Source organism: Chlamydotis macqueenii, chromosome 3 (genome assembly GCF_036417535.1).
Source record: "Chlamydotis macqueenii isolate bChlMac1 chromosome 3, bChlMac1.mat, whole genome shotgun sequence".
Taxonomy (NCBI): Eukaryota; Metazoa; Chordata; class Aves; order Otidiformes; family Otididae; genus Chlamydotis; species Chlamydotis macqueenii.
Window position 1 is genome coordinate 36,252,881 of NC_141558.1, and position 12,077 is coordinate 36,264,957.

General features: G+C 39.6%; 1 protein-coding gene across 1 annotated transcript in view; it reads left to right on the plus strand.

Moving 5' to 3' along the window:
• The window catches only part of BCKDHB (branched chain keto acid dehydrogenase E1 subunit beta), a 141,131-nt gene that overhangs the window by 65,336 nt on the left and 63,718 nt on the right, over nucleotides 1–12,077 (plus strand). The gene's annotated exons all lie outside the window — the stretch shown is intronic.

Below are 12,077 nucleotides of genomic sequence, written 5' to 3' on the forward strand. Positions count from 1 at the left end.
AAATTCAGAAACTGTGAGAAACCTGCTCATGAAAATCTTTCTGCAAAAAGAGAGCTCCAAAGAATATCAGAGAACACAAATTTTGTTGCTGAACAGTAAGTTGATGAGCTTCTGTGAAAGGAAGTGTACAGTGTTTTTTTGGTAAGCAAATGGAAGTGTTACTCAGTAGGAAAATGTAGAGAACTTTGTTTACCACCTACAGTGCTGGGTAATTGATCTTCCCTCTGGCCCTTCCACTACCAAACCAAGTTTTATAAAGTTCTACAGCTCTGCTAATTATTGCTCTCCAAGAATGAATTGACTTTCTGGTCAATATAGTTTTGCTCAGTTGACAAGTTCGATTATGCTTCTTTCGTTGTCACGGTCTGGATGTACAAAGCTGCTTGGTCCTCTCATATATAGAGGATGTAAATGAGGAGATCTATAGACATTCAATGATTACAGTGATGCAGAATTAATTACTGAATTGGAAAGTGCTATTTGATAACTTTACATTAGGAAATCAAAGTTTCAGACAAGAAGAGTTTATTTGTGCCTTGTATGGTTCTTAATCTGACTTCATGGTTTTCTGTCTGCATTGTATCTACCATTGAACATAAAAACTGCCTTAATGATTTAGGAGAAGAATCTTCATGTGACAATTAGCCTAAGACTATCACATTTCTAAGTGTTTAGAGTAAACATTATCTCAGATATGTTAATAACACGTAATAAGTAGAAAGGAGAGAACAAAGACTTTGTTATTCAGCAATATTCAGAATTCTGAAGTGAATGATATACAGGCTTTCATTATTTATTCTGTCACGTACAACGACGACTGCTGTCTTTTAGTTGATAAGCATGTAAAGGGTTCAACAAGTCTTTTAAGCTATTTATCTAAGTGAAAAATGCTAATGCCTGTGTATCATGTTGAATACAAGAAACCAAGGAGTTGGGTCTTTGAGAAGTATACACTAAATAGATATGGAATGTTTATTAGCTCTTAATGCTGATAATTTTTTTCATGCTGCCGACTCATTTTGATGCTATGGTAATCAGTACAGTGGAAAAATGTATATCAGTTAATGGAAGCAGACTGTTTTTCCCAGACTACTTTCACAATTTTTTCGGCTCATCAGGAGAGGCTATTTAGAAGTAAAATATATCTATTGATCTGTTGATGGGCTTTCTCTTGTGTACATTTCAATATCACTATAAGTAGCGATTCTTGGGCTAACAGTTGTGTTAAAAGATTCAGTGTAGCAATTAAATGTAGCTCTGTTGTGTGTCAATAAAACAATACTTGAAGTTTGATTTGATACTTGTCATTGAAGAGATATCTATTGACGTAGATGAAAAATGCATATATTTTGTGACAGTTTCTAGGTCACTTTGTATGTTACTCCTTTATTAACCCGTGTTAACTCATCAAATGTCATTGCTTTACTATAGCTCTAAGCAGCATGTCACTTGTGCACAAAGACCGTTAAAATTAATGGAAGTGGAGAAGGAATTTGGTTGAGTACAAATAGAACTAAAAGGCACGTGATTAACCTTTTTCATGTCTTTGAGCGTTCGGAGAAGTTCTTATTTTAAGGTAATCTAATATTTTTATTAGTTTTAGCTTGGATATGCAAGACAGATGTTGATGGAACACGTTGGAAGATTTTAATAGTGGCATTTGCCAGAAAATAGAGTAATAGAACATAAAACTCAAGTTAATCTATACAGGAAAGATTGCTGAATCTCAGCCTCTGTTTACATTGATGACGCAGTCTATATAAATTGGCACTTTTTACTTTTCCTGTTTTCTGGACCAATTATATGCGACAAAAAGTCTGAAGCTGTATGATGTAATCTCAACCAGTTGATATTGAGAGGTAATATTTTACCTTTATCCCAAGCATTAAAACTGTAGTCACTCTTTTGGGGAAAAAAGAATTTAAATCCAAATTACTAGATTGCATAAAATTAGTAGATGCATAAAAAGATCAAACTAAAGATATTGTAGCGGAAGCAACAGAGTTGCTACTTAAATAGAAAATAACTATTGTTTCACATTTTGTAGTATTTTAATGGAAATTTAAATTAAAGAGTTACAGGCAAATTTCTGAGTTATAACTCTGTGTTAATGATTTAAAAATCACCACAACATAGTAGAAATGTTCCATGGAATGGAAGCCTGAAAAAAAACCCAGAGAACTCTCAGATATAGGTTCCATGGATTTTGGATTTGGCCTTGCCATCTTTTCCCATGCAATGCTATGAAGGCATAGAATTTAATTTGGTGTTTTTACTTTGGATACCCACATTATGATCATGGAATCATAGAATGATTTGCGTTGGAAGGCTTTAAAGGTCATCTAGTCCAAACCCCCTGCAAGGAGCAGGGACATCTCCAACTAGATCAGGTTGTTCAGAGCCCTGTCCAACCTGGCCTTGAAGGTTTCCAGGGATGGGGCTTCCACCACCTCTCTGGGCAACCTGTTCCAGTGTTCCACCATCCTCATTGTTTTCTTGATGTCTAATCTGAATCTACCTCCATTTTAAAATCTCCATTACCCCTTATCCTATCGCAACAGGCCCTGCTAAATAGTTTCTCCTCATCTTTCTTGTAAGTCCACTTTAGGTACTGGGAGACTATTATAAGGTCTCCCTGGAGCCTTCTCTTCTGCAGGTTGAACAGCCCCAACTCTCTCAGCCTGTCCTCATAGGAGAGGTGCTCCAGCCCTCTGATCATCTTTGTGGCCCTCCTCTGGACTCACTTCGACAGGTCCGCGTCCTTCTTTTGGGGGCTCCAGAACTGGACGCAGTGCTTCATATGGGGTCTCTCCAGAGCAGAGTAGAGAGGGAGAATCACCTCCCTCGACCTGCTGGCATGCTTCTTTTGATGCAGTCCAGGAAATAGTTGACTTTCTGGGCTGCAAGCGCACATTGTTGGCCCATGTTGAGCTTCTCATCCACCAGCACACCCCATTCCTTCTCAGGGCTGCTGTCAATCTGTTCTCCGCCCAGTCTGTATTTGTGCTTGAGATAAAGAATGAAAAATTATTACTGCATGAGTAATGAAGCCTGGTTTTCCATGGATTTATGTTCCATATTTCCTTCCTTCCACTATTCCATATTCTCCATTTGCCTCTATTAGGATGCTCAGCTCCTTTCTAAGTGGCTGACTGGACAAAAAGTAGCAATAAAGACAATTTATTGGTGCTTACTTGTTGCTGAAAGAGCTGTGGGAAAGACAGTGTTAAGCACAGCTTGTCTTTGTTGGGTTACTAAGTTAGCAGGAGTACTAATCTCCCTCACCCAGAGAGACTGATTTTTACCAAGCCTGCAGGAAATCTTTAAGATTTACATTTGGCTGCAAAATAGCTATTGGAGACTGACAAATTGACAGAAAAATATGATCAGGTTGCAGAACCCTCAGTTCCTTGGCTAACAGACTCAAAATGAATATATACTTTGAAAATGACTATTCACTCCTCCATAGGTTGAAGTAGATCAGATATAGAGAGTGTGTAACTGATAAAAAAGAATGGAGATCGAAGAAGAAATGAGATGTGAGTTGCTTACATGGCTTTGATGAAGTCAGCACAAAAAATAGAAGGGAAAATAAGACAAAATGTAGTACTGAAAGAATGAAAAGAGGAGAGGAATTGGTTGTTGCTTTAGAAAATTTAAATGGGAAGTAATTCGGAAAAAATGTATTCAGAAGAACGTAAACAAAGGATACAGTAATTTTTAAAACATAAGTTTGCAAGATATTTGGCACAAAATTCTGTAAACTGTGTATCTTTCAAATAATTATCATCACCCATTAGACACGTGCTAATGCTTATTTTTGGAATAGGTCAGAGATGGCACAGGTCTCATTTTCAGACATATCCTTGACCATCTTGGTCTACTTAAAATTTTTCTTAAATTATTTAGTCATTATTTTGCTCAGTTCTTTCCATTGTATTGCCTCATGCTTTCCCACATGATCCATGTTAGTAATTCAGATACTAAGTCCAATGAATCGTAGGCTTAAATGAGTTCAACAGCTGCAGTGAAACAGATTTGTCTTTCTTGTGATGAGCTGTATGCATTTGTGCTATCAGAATTGGAGTTAAGTTCATGACATAGAAATTAAGCAGGTGCTGGATGCGTGGCTGCTGAAGCTTCTGCTTCTCAGGGAGTTTTGGTGAAATTTTTTTTTTTTTTTAGAAGTGTAGAGTAGCTTTTCAGTGTGGTTATCCAGATTATAAAATGCGCTAGCTTTCAGATTTAGCAGACATACTCTGGTCTTCCTTGATGTGATTCTTTCAGTAGTACTTGAAAAAGACAGTTGCTGATATGAAAAATGTCAACAAAATGGTTGTCCCGTCACACACCCTTGAAACACTCTTCACAGGTGTTTATTGGTGACTAGAAACTTATTGATGTTCCCTTCTTCTGTGTTTAAAATGTTTTGCAAACATGTGGCAACTAGAGGACACTGAGTTAGGGCCAAATTCATTATTTGAACCAAACTCTGGATCCATGAAAGTCTGAAGATCTAGAACAACCTTTTAAAGCATCTGTGTCTCTTTTTAGAAGGCTGCATATTAGACTTAGATTGAGAACTCTCCTTTTAACTTTCACTTGCTATTTGTGTACATCATAAGGGTAATTGATAAGATGTCTGGGTTTTTTTGTAAGAACCTCAAGAGCACGGACCATCTGTGGTTAGATAAATAGATGCAGGGAATAGGAATCAACTTCGGAATGTTTTTCCCTACTGGGAGACTTTGATGACTTCTGACACAGGACAAAAGTGTTTGCAAACATAGAATTTCTTCCTTGATCAAGGAGACTTATTTTCATGTGATGCCAACTTCTTGGTATGGAGTAGAACAGAATTTGCCTGTTAATGATTTTGGTTAAAAAAAAACCAACCCTTTGCCCAGTTCTGAAACTTTGTGCTTGTTTAGTTGTGTGATTGGTTGTTCTGGCTGGCATGAGTAGCTTACAGATAGATGATGTTTTGTTAGACTTCATGTGTCTACTAGTCACACTAGTCTTCTAACTTGACTTTCAGTCCCCTTTTTCTGTTGAAAGGTTGGTGAGGTGCTTGGTCAGATCAGTTCAGTTGGGACTTACATCCCAACTGAACTGATGCCACACAAACTTGAAGGGAGTCTTATGATGTGTCCATGAAGTTTTCTGGGATGAAAAGGACCTCTTTAGTGAAAGAGATTTCTTTGGTGCAGCATTGTCTGTCTGTATTTGCTTTTCAGAGACAATTAAAAAGAGAATTAAAAAGTAGTCTCATGGAGGAAAGAAGGACAAATTTGTCCATGGCGCATTGTTAACTACTGGTCAGACTGGTGAAGTTTGGAGGCAGCTGCTGAAGTTCTTGTTTTCTGAAAACTTTGCTATTGGCTTTTATGGTTTAGGCTACACACTCAGAAAGATTGTTTGAATAGAGTTATTTAATTGTGATTAAGCAGGCAAATACAGTTCAAAGTATTGAGGAATTATGAGTTACTACTCCAGCGAATTCATTAATATTTTCCATTAGTTCAATTGCCTTTATACCTAAAAAGATTATTTAAGGAGTCTGTTCGTAGTCATTACTAGAAGATGACTGGGAGATTTAGAGGCATTTGGTCAAAATAAACTTTTTTTATATTCATGTTACTTATTTCACTGGTGTTACCCAGGTTGTATGGGGAGTCCTTGGAAGTAAACAAGGACTCCTTGCACCAAATGTGTATTAAAAATGTTAACTGTCACTGTTAAGGAGAGCTTCCAATATTAGAAAACAAATGAGATGTGAAGAGGTGGAGGACAAGAACGCAATAAAATCAATATGGTGTATATGAGGTGATAAGAATGAGCCAAATGGGTTTTATTTTCAAATTTGCTTTTGACTTCTGAATCAGTTTTCTTTCCTAAACAATTGATGGCAGTGTGTATGTAGCAATTTATCTTAAGGATATCAAGAGGTCCTGCTATGGAATTCCAGAAGTAGTTTTTATTTGCCTATCTCTTACTGAAGTTGGTTAGTATGTTCCTAAATATTTTTAGGCTAAGCAGGAGTATCCATCTGCACAAAACGTAACTTTTCTCTGTTGTCTCATTATCACATCCTGTGAGATGTCATTTTTCCATGGGGTGCAGTCCCTCCAGAAGGGCTGCGCCAGTACAGGCCCTCCATGGGCCGCATCCTCCTGCTCTGGCGTGGGGTCCTCCATGGGTTTCAGGTGGATCTCTGCTCCTCCGTGGACCTCCATGGGCTGCAGGGGGACAACCTGCTCCACCATGGTCGTCACCATGGGCTGCAGGGGAATCTTGGCCAGAAGCCGCATTACTCCTCCCCCTCCTTCTGAACTGACCTTGGCATCTGCAGCTGTTCCTCTCACAAGAAATTCTTCACAATCAGCAGGCAGATGCTTCTCAAGTTCTCTTCACATCTCATCTCCTCTCCATTTCTTGCAGCTGGGCCAGGTGAAATCAGGCCCAAATGGCCATGTGGCGGGAGGCCAGAGGGTGAGGGCTGCAAGGCACACAAGGCTCGTGCCTCCCTCTCTCTGCCCCTCTGCTCCTGCTTCAGCTTCTTCACATCATCTTAAATACATTATTGCAGAGGCGTTCTCGGGGAACATTCTGCTACTAATTGGCTTGGCCCTGGCCAGCAGTGGGTCTGCCCTAGGCCCGTCCGAGCCCACAGGACAAAGGGGAAACTTCTAGCAGTTTCTTACAGAAGCTGCCACTGTAGCCCCCCCTCACTAAACAGAATCAACACAGGTGTGTAGAATGATGTCATGAAATATTACAGGAGGGTTTGTAGCAGCATTGTTTTACAAGAGTAAGTTTACTGAAAGGCATTAGAAAGCTATAGTCACTGGCTGATAGAGTATCAGTCCTTTTCATCTAGTTTAACACTCTTCTATTAATAGCTATATCAAGCAGCCTAAACTGTGTTGAGAAGTACCCTGCTGTGTGTCGTATCTCTTTTCGCTTTCCACAGTCTCAGCTATTGAAATTGAAAGTTGTTTTGGAGGGGAATTCTCTGCTACTCTTTATGGTGCCTAATACACTGGGAATCTGTCTTTGGTTCTTGGGTTTGCAGGAAGCTTATAAATCTCTCTGTTGAACATTTCAGCCATACTCTTGACAGTTTTGTGTAGGATATAAAGGCCATAACTGTTTTATTATCCACTCTCTTAATTTGCTTCTTAGGATGTTCTGCCTAGCCTTGCAGCCAATCCTTTTCGTTTTGATTCTAATTTTTTAAATTTTCCAGGCTACTTTGCATTTCTCCTGTGCTTGTTTTAATTTCTCGTTATCTCTGCACCACTGTCTTCACAGTACGGAATTATGTTTTCAGTGCTATGCAGGAAGAAGCCACATTAGTTTTTCATAATTATTTTGGCATTAACATATTGGAGTAATGAAATCCTGGTGAGTCAAGGCAGTTAGTTTTATGGCTGTGCTAACATTTCTCTGCAAGATGTCTCATATGTGCATCCCAACTGTGGTCACATTACTTCTTTATGAACTATTCCTGCCATGCGTACATTTTAAACCGCGGAAAAGATCCATCCTGATGTGGATTTAAAAGTCGTGAAGTTTAACCAGCATGTTATGCAACATCAGCATAAACTATGCAGTCCTGTCACTGGGCACCACCAAAAGAGCTTGAGTCTGTCTTGTTTGCACCCTCCCTTCAAATATGTATATATGTTGATGAGATCCCTTAATCTCAGTCCCTTAATCATCTTTGTGGCCCTTAATTGGAATCTCTCCCATATGTCCATCTCTTGTACTCAGGAGCCCAGAACAGGACACAGCACTCCAGGTGTGGCCTCACCAATGCTGAGTAGAGGGGAGCGATTAGCTCCCTTCACTGGCTGGCAAAACTGCTCCTAATGCAACCCAGAATGCCACTCACTTTCTTTGCTGCAGGGTCACATTTCTGGCTCATGGCCAACGCGATGTCCGCTAGGATGCCCATGTCCCTTTCCTGCGAACCCATTTTCCATCTGTGTGGCCCCCAGCACATACTGGTGCACAGAGTTGTTCCTTCCCAGGTTCAGGACTTTGCACTTCCCTTTTTGAACTTAATGAGGTTCCTGTCAGCCCATTTCTCCAGCCTGTCCAGGTCCCTCCAAATGGCAGCACAACCCTCTGGCCTGTCAGCCACTCCTCCCACTTTTGTGTCATCTGCAACTTTGCAGAGAGTATCCTCTGCCCCATCATCCAGAAGTGGCCGACGAGTTGCCTGAAAAGAAAACTGCAATAATGTTTTCTAAATAATAATTTAGAAGACAGTTCTGCAAAATGTGTACTGAGATTGCCAGGGTGCTCCCTACTGTGGGTCATCTCACTGACAGCACTCAGACTGCTTGCAGATGCATGTCTTCTGCTTCACTGAGCACTTGGTTGCCTTTTTGTGATGAGATTTAGGAAAATGTTGTATATTTCATAAGAGAATTATCAGTAAATGCTTTGCTGCAATTTTTAATCACTAAAACTAGTGTTCCTCACCCAGACTGCAAGTTTCACATAATTTATGAGCGTATTAGGAGAAGAGGAAAAGTAACGTGGTCTTGCTAAGGCTAACTCATGCTTGACCAGTGTCTGGATCTGTGGACAAGGGGTGAGCAATGGATGACATTGACCTTGACTTCAGCAAGACTTTCAATACTGTCTCCCAGAATACTCCTGTATCCAAGTTAGGATGTTATACTCTAATCAGATGGACAGCTGGATATGTAAAATGCTGTTTGTATGATTTGGCCTAGAGGGTCATGGTTAATGGGCAGAGCACAGTATTCTGCCTGGAGGCCAGTGACACGCGAGTACCACAGGGGTCTGTACTGGGGCCTGTCCTGTTCAAATATCATTATCAGTGAAGTGGAGGAGGTGATGGTGTGCACCCTCATCAAGCTTAACAGACAAAACCAAACGCTGGGGTGGCAGAAACAAGCAATACACTTGAGGGCAGAGCTGCCATCTGGAGGAACATAGACAAGCTGGAGGAATGGGCTGGCAGTGACTTTACGAAATTCGTCAAGGTCAAATGGCAAGTCTTTCACCTGGGAAGGAAAAGCTTGTGATGGTAGAGATCAGGAATGCCTGGCTGGGGAGCAGCTGTCCCAACAAAGCCCCTGGGAACCCCGGTGAGCTGCCCGTGAGCCTGCGGTGGCCCTGGCAGCAACAAGGGCGACCAACATCCTGAGCTGTGTCAGCAGAAGTGTGGCCTGGTGATCAAAGGCAGCAATTGCCTCCCTCCAATTGATACTCAAGGCTTGGTCTCCCAGTAGAAGAAAGATATTGATAAGGTTGTCAGGATGGTTGAGGGCTGGAGCTGTTGTGGTTAGGTGGATGGGCACAGTCTAAAGGGTATAAATGGTTATGTGAAAAAACAGGGCAGGCAAACTGTTACACCAGTGCTGATTATTTTATTTGTAATTATTCTTATTAAAAGGACATGCTTCATCAGATCTGTTGCTTGGAAAAAGTACTTCCATATAGGAGGAACTTGGGACGAAAACCTAACTCGTTGCAGTGACCTCACTTGAGATCAGAGACAGTAAAGCCTCAACTGCTTAATGCAGTGCTATTTGAGGTGTAAGGCCCATCCTTCTTCCTGGTAACTGTTTTTATTCTGCTGTAAGAGACTGTGTAGGTTTAAACAGGAGCACAGTAGTAAATTAAGTGAAGTTGATAAGAGAACTGAAAATTAGTTGTTGGATATTGTTTATTTTTAGACAACTCTGACATGTTATAGTGAGTGTCAGAACAACTTGTGAATGATGACTCCTAAGCAAAATATTTTTGTTGCTTTAACACACTGAATTTGAGCTATTCATCTCAGTCTTCAGAGATATTTTTATTTGTTTTGATCTTGATCTTCTGAGAGATCAATGTAATATTTGCATTTCAGTTGGTAGCAGAGGAGATAAATATATAGACATATCCATCTGCAGGCAGATAGCTAGATATGCATATTAAAACTGATAAAGTGCAGAGAAGTCTTTAAATAACTTTTTTTGAAGGCTTGGTTGGTTTCTTAACAATTTATCAACAGGATCACTTTTAACACACTTCCTGTTCGTTGTTCATTATAAGAAAAAAGTATTAAAAAAAGTAATCAGAAGTCTACCTATATGGTAATTTTTTTCTCTTTCCTGCATGGTCAGAGTTCGCAGAGAATTGTCTGAAAATAGATTTTGAGAATTATTACAAGCCTGATAACTTGTTTTCTCACTCCGGCTCATCTAGTAAAAATACAAAATTCCTCTGCAGAGTGAACAGGCTGATGTCTTGACCACCAGCTCAGATGTAGCTGGAAACCTTGAAAGTGATTTTATTTATAACCTTTCTGACAACAGGAACAGGGCTCACCCACTCCAGCAACAGATGATGCATATATGTGGGCTTAAGAATGCTTAAAGGGAAAAAAAGGTATTTACTGTCTTTGAGCCAGTTGAGTTATGGATGTGCATGCACTCAGTATATACCTATCTATGTATCTAGAATTATATCAAGCAGTAAACCTTACAGATTTATTTGGAATCTCCGCTTTATTTAGCATATCAATGTGATTTCATTTGAAGTTTTTCAAAATCCAGATTCCTTGGAACACAGAACCATACTAATAATGTTGCTTTTACTGTATCATCTAGATTTTTTCTATAGAGAACAGTATTTATAATATAAAATCTTTCTTGATACGTTGAACTTTATTTCTTTTATGCAACATTAATTGTTTGGTTTCAGATAAGCAGCTTGTTGAGCAGCAAATACATTCTGAATACTTCTCTTAGTTTTCCTACCTTTTTTAATTACTATGATACTTGGAGTTGTAAAGGGTTATAGTTTTAGATTTTTGTTTGTTTTCTGTAATAGCTGATCGTTTAGCCTGGTTTGAAATGAATTGGAAAGGAAAAATAAAACTTTTGGCATTTGTTTGTGTCCATCTTTTGCACCGGAGAGGGCAGGCAAGGGTATACCCCTTGTACCAGAGGAGGGTTGTGCAGCACGACTGCCTCTCATCACCCTGATGTGCGAAGGTTGCACGCTCTGCGTTGGACGCGAGTGGAGGGCTGTTCTCTGTTCTTTCACTTGTCCCTGTTACTGTTGTCTCCTTCTATGGACCGTGTTTTGCTTCTCTTTGTTAGAAACCAGAATCAATGCCTCCTTCATCTTTGTGCTTTTTGCAGTCTGGGAGCCCTAATGGGTCTGCTCCTCCTTCCCATGTAAATTGGTTATTGCGGATCCTTTTGCTTTGGGGAAATTCATTCTGCGCTTCCGAAGCTGGCAGTCGGTCTGGGCCACAGCCTGTCACAGCAGCCTCGGCCGTGCCATCTGCCGTCAATGGATTCCAGGCTTGTAGGTCAGAAAGCACAAACCTCGGCTGCCTCAGCTGAGCAAACAGGCAGTAATGGATTAAAAGCCTCTGTTTTGCTTAACTACTAGCAGGAGGACAAAGACTTCTGCTCTGTTAGTGTGGATCAGTTAAAATGATTGGCAACATTTTAGCTATTTGTTTCAAGTTAAAAAGAAAGTGAATTTTATTTTTCATTCCCTGCTGTTAATCAGCATATTCGTCTGTTACAGAACTGCCCATGTTTTTTTCATTTTATTGTTTGAAAAGTTTTGTTTAAAATTTTCCTGCAGTGGCCTTCCTAAGAGATGGAATAAGAATTATATTTTTTCCTTTCCAAATAGTTTTATCTTTGATTTGTGTTGCTAGTGTTCAGCTAGGGTTTTCTGTGATATTATTGCAATACTCTGATATGTTTGTTAGATTTACACTAGCTTTATAAATCTTAACAGAAGGAGTGTAAGGCTGACTGTCTTGTTACCAGTAATTGAGAAATCTTATTCATACTTTGGGCTGTTAAGCTGTGTGTGATGAGATAATGGTGTGCCATGTAATTTTTTTGTCTTTGTATCTTGATTTTACTGATAACTGAGTTTCAGTTAACTTTGGAATGTAGTGCAGACATAATACAGTAGATTTGAAGGATGTCTCTCTTTTTCCTTCTCTGGGAATTTAGTACTGTTGAAAACCACACCAAATGATGTTATTTTATTTTCTTTTATTTCAGATATTCAGATTA